General features: G+C 50.4%; 1 long non-coding RNA gene across 1 annotated transcript; it reads left to right on the top strand.

Moving 5' to 3' along the window:
• Positions 1–2669: 2669 nt before the first annotated feature.
• On the top strand, positions 2670–9967 carry LOC141425446 (uncharacterized). The gene is made up of 3 exons (XR_012450467.1): positions 2670–2777; positions 5966–6197; positions 7846–9967. It is a non-coding gene; the product is annotated as an uncharacterized lncRNA (long non-coding RNA).
• The last annotated feature ends 561 nt before the right edge of the window (positions 9968–10528 follow it).

Raw genomic sequence — 10528 nt, 5'->3', positions numbered from 1 at the left:
TCCCAGCCCTCGCCCTTCCCACGCAGGCTGGCAGTGCAGGGTGAGTTTCCACACACGCCCACAGACGCTCCTTCTCCAGGAAGGGGAGGCCCCGCCTGTGCGGAGACTGAGCCAAAGCAACAGCTGACCACCTCTCTTCTGTCCTCTGCTAAGAGTGGGTACACACAGCCTCTGCCCTCGGGGCTCCCCATGGTGATGCAGAAGGCAGAGCCCAAGACCTCCAGAAACCCCTAGTAATGGAAGAGACACAGCTCCTGCCTACAGGGACCCCACTCTCACTAAGGGGACAAACAGCTGCCTTCTAGGAACACCTGGTCTGATGGAGCAGACTTTGGATCATGCCATGCCTCCCAGATCTGTAAGAAGAGGCATTGCCCCTGCCCTCAGGAGCTCCCCATTCTGATGGAGAGGGCGAGCTCCTGCCCTCTGGGGGATGTCTGATGGAGATAGCTCAGGTCCCGTCCGGCCTTGGAAGTCCCCATTTCAATGGAGAAGACACAGCTCCTGTCTCTAGGGGTGCCAACTGTGGTGGCAGACACACACCTCCTGCCTAGGAAGACCACAGTCAGCTGAGAGACACAGGGTCCTACACCCTATTTGATGGGGAGACATTGCCCTGATCTCTGGCTGCCTCTGAGCTTCTTTCTGCCCATCTCCATGTAAAATAAACAACTTGACAGTGAGACTCTGAGAGTTGGCCTGTTATTCACTCCCCTCCCCTCTGAAAGATGTGTTTCCAAAGCCTCCCTGCCATGATTTGGTCTGGAACGTCCCACAAAGACCCATCTGTTGGAGGCTTGGTCCTCAACTCTGCACTATTGAAAGGTGGTGGATCCTGTAAGAGATGGGGCCAGTGGAGGGCTGGGAGGGCTTGGATGTGGAGGAGGGGTGCCCTCAAAGGGGCCTGTGGGAATGCATCCCCTTCCCCTCTCTGCTTTTGCTTTCTGACTGTCGGGAGGTGAGTAGCTTCCTCCTCAATGTGCTCCCCGCCATAGGAGGCTGCCTCACCACAGGCCCAAAAGCAATGGAGCCAACTGACCATGGACTGGAACCTCCAAAACTGTGAGCCAAAAGAAGACTTTCCTCCTCGACTTATCTCAGGTGTTTTGTTACTGCAGTAAAAAGCTGTCTCACACACTCCCCATAGTCACACCCACACCATCTCCCTCAGACCCTCACACCACTCACATTTCCTCCCCAGATGGCAGGAGGCTATGCTAGATGATCCCAGAAAAATCCCTCTCTTCTCCTTTCCTGACCCCCTTTATTTGTTGGATTAAATCATTCATGACATGTAATAAAGGCCTCCACAGCCCCCTCCCAGCCCCCTGCAGAAAAAATTATTTAACAGAAAGGTGACAGTTAAGTAATTTAGTCTTGGGCTCCATTATTGATGAATTTGACCATGAAATATTTAGGCTCCTCTGTGTTCTGCCACTCGGGGTCTGACAGCAACAGTGTCACATTCAAGTTCATCCCCATGGAGGATGTGTTGATCAGGAGCACACTCTGCCTCTCTAGCCCCAGGCTGCACCCCGCGTCTTCACACAAAGCCTGCACTACACACTCAGGACTGCATCCAGTACTGACAGTAAGGGTTCTTTTTCCTCTAGGAATCTCCCCACCAACAAAGCGGCCAGAGTCTAAGAAGGGGCCTGTGAATTCAAGACAGTCTGAGACCGAAGGAGGAAAAGAGGAAAACATTGTGTCTGTTAGGGTCTATTAGTGCCAGCACAGGGTAACTATTTAATTCTTCACCAACACATGAGATACATATTATCAAAATCCATTTGCAAATTGGAGGAAATGGAGGCTCAGAGAGGTTAAGATACATCCCTGAGGTCACCCAGCCAGCCTGTGGTGGAGCTGAAATAGATCACAGACCTAGCTTGCAGTCCTCTGTTCTCCATTCCGCCATGGTGGAAACCACTTCTGCCAGAAGACATGGTGTGGTGAACAGCATACACACATTCAGGGATGCCAGTCCAGTGCCTGTTCTGTCTTTAGCTAGGAATCCTGGGTGAGGTGGGAGAAGACAGGAGGAAAGAGGACAATTCAGTCCTTGAAGGAGTCCCATCCTGATGAGCAGATAGTCCCCAATTAGTAGCAGGAAGTCATAGCCAATTCTGCTGGCCCACGAGGGGATAAAAAGGCAATGGGGAAACAGGCCTTCCCTGGAAGGTGGAGGACAGGACTTCAGGCCTTTTAAGCTGGCACAGCTCTCCAGGCTACTCTGTAGCCCTCTGGGTGGGGGTGGGGGAGGTTGTGCCTCTGAAAAGTCACTAACAGGACCTTCTTCCTCTAGGCTCTGCAGGCCAACTGTCTGTCTGTCTGTCTTCCCAGGCTGTGAGTGATTGATGAGCAATTCTAATGCGATGTTAAAATATGCATTAGGCTAATTGCATGCTAATTAAACAGACAAGGCCATTAGGGCTGCTCAGAGGCCCATCTGTGCTCTGATGTATCCCAGTGCACTGGCAGAGCTGGGGGCCTCAAGACGATGAGGACTGGAAGATGGGCAAGGTGACCCCGCAGAGGGAGCAGAGGGTGGGCAGGCTGAAGAGGGCTGGGGAGTGCAGTCTTTAACTCCAGGCTGCATTTCAGTACAAGGAAGGACTTTGGAACTACAGTCACCAGATATTAAGTGAGGTGAGTGAGCTCTTTGTCATTGGAGTTAAGCAAGCAGACAAGTGAAGATCCTGCTAGCATTTGCGGAAGAGGAATGGATACATTTGAAATTGCTTCCATTTCTAAGATTCGGGGTTCCTGCTACGTAGGTGAGACCCCCTTACATTCCTGTCCCTCCCTCTATCATGCCCGGGCAGAGGTGCCCTTGCCCTGGTGGAGGATGAGGGAGGGGACACCCTTTGGGAGGAAGCTGAAATCCGGTGCTTCCCTCCAAACACAGACACCTTGTTGAGGGGTGCTCTGGGAGCCCAGAGCTCTGGGAGGAGAGATGGGCCCCATGAGGACTCCCCCAGCTCCCTCTCAGTGCCATTTCTGTGCCCCACAGGACAGAGGTTTCTGCCAGGGGCTGGGGACAGGCTGGTTTCATCGTCTGGTGCCTTGTGTGTAAATATTTCATATCCCCATTGAATATTTTGGGATGATTATGAATTCTTGATGCGATAAGAGCCTTGGTATGTATGAGATGCTGCTGGCTGTCACTGGGAGGGAGGGCACAGGGGAGGCAAATCCGATCAATCATTCCACACCCCGCGCCCCAGCACCACCGACATGCCCACTGCGTGCCAGCTGCTCCTTACTCTCCTCCCATGTTCCACCAGCACAGCACCCATAGCCATCCACCGCCACCCGCAACAACCACAAACCACATACCACACACGCACCCTGCTTCCTCTGACCCCGGTGATCACAGTTGTCACTGTCCCATCCACCCAGCATGTGGCCATTCCCAGAGGGCAACATGGCCAGGCCTTATATGAGACTGGAAGGACAGGGATGGAGACCATGAATTTATGACAGCACAGAGAGGGGAAACCACTACCCCAAGGTCACACAGAGACAAAGCCACTCTTGGGCAGGAAAAAGCTGTTTGCTTGTGTAAAAACAAAAAACCTGGTTCATTTGGTAATTAAATTGTCCTGTCCATCAAGGGAAGAGAGGGGCAGATGAGCTTGCTGCATGCTGAGAACTATTTGAAGCTGGGCATGGACCTGGGGATCCACAGCGTGTTCTTTTCACTGAGGGGCTGTTGAAAATCCTCCGCTGTAAGGCTTGTTTTTTCAAGTTCAGTCTGCTACTGCCAGAGCAGCCCCTTCATATAAATTTAAACTTCAAGCTCTCCCCGGCCGCCCACCCTCTGCTGTGGAGGTGTGTGTTGGGGGGTGTAACTTGCTTCTCTTTGCTTTCCCTAGTGGGCTCCCTGTCCCCTCCCCAGCTCACTAGGCCACTGCTGCCCCTCAGGATTTACTTTCATGGCACTGGCAAATGTTCCAGCCATGCTTCCCCTGGGCCCAGCGTGGAAAACTGCTGCATCCTGGTTCTTTAGAGACCCCTGCCCCACCCCCCATGCATTGCTAGCTTCCTCACCTGTCATCCGCCCCCTCCCCCATGTGGGTGTGAACAATCCAGGTGTCATTTCATCTACCCAGTCTCTGGGTAGACACCGACTGGATTATCCGCTCTGGAAAGAATACAAGCCAATCCCAGCCAATCCACTGACCCGGGTAATTTCCCAAAACCAGCCTTTCCCACAGGCTCCACAGGAAGTCCTCAGCATCCTTTGCCCTGGTGAACACTGACACATCTGCCATCAAGGCAGGTGGCCAGGTGCAGTCCCTGACCCCCTAGGTCTCCAAGACATAATTCCTAAACCTGGCCCAGACCCCCTCATCTGCACGTGTGAAAATGAGACTGCCCACCAACATCTCTGCCTTTCTAACCTTTCTTAGGGCCTAGAAGTGAACAGGTTGGCAGCAAGTCCCAGCCCTCAGCCATGGCCAATTCCTTCCTAAGTCCTTTAGATGTGGACTAGTTGGCATTTGTTGACCTCAAGGACAACTGAGACAAAAATAATGTCATTTAACTTCCTGTTAAGCTATGATTACCGCACAAATGTGGTCAGGGTTGTTGGAGAGAGGCAGAGGAGACACTCTGGGAGGCCGAAGGAGAGAGGAGATGGTCCTTCCAACTTGGGTGCAGGAAGCCTTCTGGTGGGGGTTGTACCTGTGAGGACAGTGTGCTGGTGTCTGGATGGGGAGGCATAGAAAAGGCTCTGAAGTGGGAAGGGGAGGCATATGTAGCACCAAGGAAGGGTTGCTGGGGACAAGTGGGCACCCTGAGTCTGACCACAGATGGCCTTGAACACCAAGCAGAGATTTTCCTGTAAGGGAAAATTGCTCCTCCGTTGCTCTGTGGAGGGGGGTCTTAGGGCAGGCGCTCAGTTCATGTGGTGTTGTTATTTTGCAATAACTCTCTGGAGAAAGGGAAGGAGAGAAGCTGGCAGATCGGGGAAAGCAAGGGTGCCATCTCTACTGGAGTCTGGCTCCAGCCTGACCCCCAGGGAGCTGGGGAGCACAAATTCCAGGGCAGCCTTGCTTCCAGGCAAGAGAACTGGCCTTTTGCACCTCATGGTGGACTGCTCCCAAGGAGGGCGTAACTTTTTGGAGAAGACTCCCATTGGTTCAGGGCAAGTCCCCAAAGCCCAGCAGTTGGGAGTGGTTAGCAGGGGACTCTCGTAGCAGCTGGGCAAGGAGCACACCTGTCAGGTAAAAGGAGTCCAATTGGGCCATCAGCAAGTCCCCTACAATGGTCACGTGTTCTGATATTTGCTTGGGGACAGGGGGATATTATGTGATAAGCTGCATTATGAAAACTGATTATTCAAGCTGGCTGAGGTGGCTCCTGTCTCCCAGCTATGTGGGAGGAGTAACTAGAGGCTCTCGGTCTGCCGGGCAGGAGCAGCACAGACTCACTAGGGCTGTCATATTCCTCACAGTTCTGGAGGCTGAAAGAGTCTGAAATTAGTGTCGGCAGGACCACTGAGAGTCCTTCCTGTCTTTCCCTCACTTCTCGTACTTGCCAGAACTAAGCCCTAGGGCTCCTTGCTTGCAGATGTGGCCATTCTTTCTCTGCTTTTATAAACAAATGACTTCTTCCTATGTCTGTGTCCGAATTTCCCTCTTCTTATAAGGACATCAGTCATTGGATTAGGGCCCTAATCCAGAATGACCTCATTTTAATCTGACCATATAAGGACACATTCCCATGGATCCATAACATATCTTTTTGGGGGACAAAATTAACCCGTAACCACAGTCCACATCCTCAGAAAGAATGGCTTCAGTCAGGTGAGGTGACACACACCTGTAATCCCAGCCACACGGGAGGCAGAGATAGGAAATCAGGGTTCGAGGGCAACCAAGGCAAAAGTGCAAGACCCTATCTGGCCCTAAATAGTTAAGGTTCATTTCTTACCCTTCCGCACTCTTCTCTATGACAGGACTTGGACCCCACAGACTGCTTATATCAGGCTCTGTGCCAACTAGTTTCCTGAGCTCCTGACCAATGAAAGTGAGAGAGAGGCAAGAAGAGGGGGAGCCGTGCTATCTTTTCCCTCCTCCACCTCAGTTGGCACTGTTAGCAGCTGCTTCATCTGCATCATAGCTCCAAGGCCTGCTGCGTCTCCCCAGGACCTGGAAACACCTTCCTGCCTTCTTCTTTACCGGCTGCAGGTAGTTGTGACTCACCTGACCACCCTGGCTTGCTTCTCTGCTCTTCCACCACTTGTGCAACCAGTCCCCTAAACTATGTTCCTCCTGTTTGAGGCACCTGGAGTGGCCTCTGCTTCCTGCTTGGACCCTCCCTGGCAGCCCTCTTAGAACCACTGTGCTAGTGGAGGAGAAAGGGACCCATCCACTCCAAACACTTTGTTCCTCTCTCCACTCCCTTCTCACCACAGTTTCTTCATTCATTTATTCAGCCAGTCTCTCACTCACTCAGTCAATGACTATTTCTTGAGTTCTTTCATGTACTAACAGGTTCATGGTTCCCAAAATGTGTGCCAGGGTACATACCCTGAAGCACCCCAGTGGAGTCCCAAGGGTATTTTAAATTTTCAAAGAAAACACAGCAATGTCACACAAGCTATTACATTTGATTATAACAATTATTTTAATGATGTCATATATTTGTGCAGATGTTTGGTTTGTTTTGGTATGGTTGGTTTTGGTTTTTGGCAGTACTGGGGTTTGAACTCAGAGCTTCATACTTACTAGGCAGGTGCTCTACTGCTTGAGGCATGCCTCCAACCCTTTATGCTTGGTTATTTTGGAGATAGGGTTTCACTTTTTTTGCCCTGGCTGACCTGGACCTTGATCTTCCTATTTTAAGCTTCCCAAGGTAGCTGAGATGACAGGTACACCCCACTGCTCCCAGCTATTGGCCAGTTCTAGGCTGGCCTAGAACTGTGATCCTCTCCATCTCTGCCTCCCAAGTAGCTAGGATTACAGGCAAGATACACTGGTGCCGAGCTCGATGGATTTTAATTCAAGTGAAAAGTCAATGTGAAACAGGAAATGAGGACGAGAGTGGTGGTGGCCCTCTGACATCAAGGTCTGAGATCTTATGCAGTGCCCAGCAGGCAAACTCATTCTGCAAACTCATACAGCAGTCCTCCCTTGTCATGGAAAATTCCAGAAATAAACAATTTGGACATTTTTAATAACTCTATTTTTATTTCTTTAGCTATTGCTAATCTCTTACTGTGTCTAATTTATAAATTTGACTTTATCATAAAGATGCATATATAGGAAACACAGCATATTTAGATTTTGGTACTATCGGTGGTTTCAAGTCTGCACAGAATGTCCTAGAACATATCCCCTGAGGACAATGGGAGCTACTGTAGTTGCAATTAAAAGTGAAATAAAAATAGAGCTTTCTTTCAATTCCTGTGTATTTTTCTAGATGACTAATAAGTTGTTAGGACATAAAAAATTTTTTCCTTTTTTTGGTAGGTCTGGGGTTTGAACTCAGGGCTTCATACTTGCAAAACAGGCACTGTACCTCTTGAGGCACACCTCCAGTACATTTTACTCTAGTTATTTTGGAGATGGGGGGGTCTCGTGAATTATTTGCCTGGGCTGGCCTCAAACTGCAATTCTCCCGATCTCAGCCTCCCAGGTAGCTAGGATTACAGGTTGAGCCACCAGTGCCCAGCTATGAATACTATTTTTAGTGGTGTTGACCATCAAACCCAAGGCCTTATGCATGTTAAGCAAATGCCACCATTGAGCTACACCCGGGACAGAATTTCTGTACTAAGTTCTGTGGGTAGAGCTAGTCAATAAATGCAAATATCAGGTATTTCTATTGCTCCAGGGGGATCAAGAGAAACTTAAGACACAGATGGTGTCATGAACCAGGAAAGCCTGGGAACCTCTGTGTTAGAGACCGTGATGTCACAGTGGAGAATGAGACAAGGCCTGCCCTCGGGGAGCTCCTGGTCTGGAGGTAAGGCAGACACATTGGTTACCCACCACTGAGCAACAAACAAGCACATACTTAGTCACTTCCAAAAACACACGCTCCTCATCTTGGTTTCTGTGGCCAGGAGTTCCTGCACAGTGCACCCCGGTCCTCTACTCAGGGCCCCCAAGGCTGTACAGGTGTCAGCCGGGCCATGATCGCAGCAGAGGCCTGACCGGAGGAGAGCTGCTTCCACGCCACTCAGCCCCTTGGCAGAATTGATGTCCTGGCTTGGCACATTGCTTCTTCAAGGCCAGCAGGAGAATCTGTGACTTCAGGGAGGGTCTGAGGAAAGACATTTAGTGTCTTTCCCCTAATTAAGCCAGGCCCTCCCAGGGTGATATACCTTTTTGTTTTAACTCACAATCAACTGATCTGGGATGACTAAATCCCTTCACTTTTGACAAGAAGCAAGTGACAGGTCCCACCCATACTCAAGAGATTATGTAAGGGCATGGAACGCTGGGGGTCACTTAAAGGTGTGTCTACTGCAGCAGCAATTATGAAATTACTAAAGTGATGACTGTTTCAGGAGAAGTTTAAGGTTCTATGCGAGTAAAGAGTCCAGTGTAAGTGAAGCAGTAGGTCTGAGCTACACCTGAAGGTCACCTGGGAATGAGATAGACCACATGTAGGGAAGAATGCTCCAGGAAGATGAAATGGCCAGTGCAAAGGCCCTGGGGCCAACAAAAACCGAGTGAGTGAAAGAAACATAAAGACTAATTTGACTAGCACATAGAAAGTTGGGGAAGACTTGGAGTTAAGGAGACAGATGCTTCCTAGCCAGGCTCCTGTTTTCTTCATAGCTGTCAAGCAGTCAGTCAACACTGCAGTTCATACAAGCATCACGGAAGCCACTGTCAGACACAAAACACGAACAGTGGGTCCCTCTGCAGGGGTTATTTCCAGGAAGGGGCACAAGCACCTGTGAGGTGCTGGAAATGTTCTCTCTTACTCAGAGAGGTTACCCAACTGTGCACATTTGTAAAAGTTACCGAGCTTAGACGTGACTGAGGAACTTGAACTTCCATAAGGTATCCTTCAATAAGGAGCCGTTGCATAAAAGCAAATAAACCCCAATCCCAGGGAAGGCCCTGGCCCAGCTCTAGCCTGAGATCCCAACTGGAGCCAGGTGCCTCCAAGAACCCAGCCACTGGGGAGGAAGGTTCGGGGATGCTCAGAGACAGGTCACACATTTGCTCAGCACCTGCTCTGCCCCACAAGCGACTGACCAGGAGGAGACTCGGGTTGTGAAGACACAAGCCCTGTCTCCTGTGGTGGTCGTGAGAGAAGAACCGGTCAGTGCTGTACACAGGGCCCCAGGAAGAAGCGATGAATTCTATTTGGGGAGCTGAGAGGGCACTTGAAGCAAGAGGCATTTGAGTGAGCATCTGTCAGATGATATCAGACTTCCAGGTGTTCCCCCAAGAGCCTCTCTCCCCTTCTTTCATAGTAATACAACCTCACATGCTTTTGTCCTCTATGATGTGTAGAACACAGAGGTAATGGCTGGAGCACTAGCCACCATCTTGAACCATGAGGATCAGCAGACAAATCAGTAAGCCAGAATGAGTGTGGGTCTTAAGGACTGGGTGGAGCAGAGTTCCATCTGGGCTTTTACATGAAGGAGAAATATCTCTATCTTAAGCTACGATTATTTGGGGCCTCTATGTTTGTAAATTAATCTAGTGCTAATAAAATTGAATAGAGGACTGACAGTGTAACTGCAAAAAAAAAAAAAAAAGTGCGTAGGAATGGTATAGGGTGGCAAAGGGATCTGGCACTGGCATACATTTATCCCATCAGCCACCCCAGTGATACTTGCAAAGGGCTCAGGGCGGGGAGTGAAGATGGAGAAAGGAAGTAGAAGGGTCTGGCTGGGAGCCACCATGGAGCCCTCCCACCGGCCTTCCTGGACTTCATCCCCTGGCCAGGGGGAGGGTGGACAGGCGGAGAGGCAGAGTCCCTGCAAAAGGACTGAGGCTCAAGGCGGAGGGTGGTGGGTGGGGATGGTGAGGAGTGGGGGAGGGCAGAGACACTCGGGAGCAGTCGGGTGGGGGCAGGGAGTGACATCCACGTCTCTGGATGGAGCCTGTTGAAGGCTTTGGAATCGAAGAAAGACAATCTAATTTGCAGAAGAAGATTCAAACAAATTGATATAGACAAATTGAATTTGAGTTTCCAGCAGGAGAGTCTGGTGGAAGTGTCCAGGACACGGGGGAACTGTCTGGTGTCCTTGGAGAATGATAGAGACAGGGAAAGGGATGTATCTGGGAGCTGTGTGCTCGCTGGGAAGAGAGTGGGATCAAAATACCTTGTATGGAAGTGTCAAGATGAACGCGTACGGTGTACAATTTAATGTACATCAATTAAAAAAAAAGACTGCAGAGAAGAGGCTCAAAGAGATCACGCAAGGGGCCCGTGGCGTGGGAAGTAGCTGTGCTAAGGATGGGGTCCCAGGGAAGGACAGAGCAATTGGCAGGGGAGCTGAAGGAGGAGCCGCCAGAGGCAGGAGGGGAAGTGGATGAGCTCTCCC

Source organism: Castor canadensis, chromosome 8 (genome assembly GCF_047511655.1).
Source record: "Castor canadensis chromosome 8, mCasCan1.hap1v2, whole genome shotgun sequence".
NCBI lineage: Eukaryota > Metazoa > Chordata > Mammalia > Rodentia > Castoridae > Castor > Castor canadensis.
This window is presented reverse-complemented; position numbering and strand designations above follow the sequence as displayed.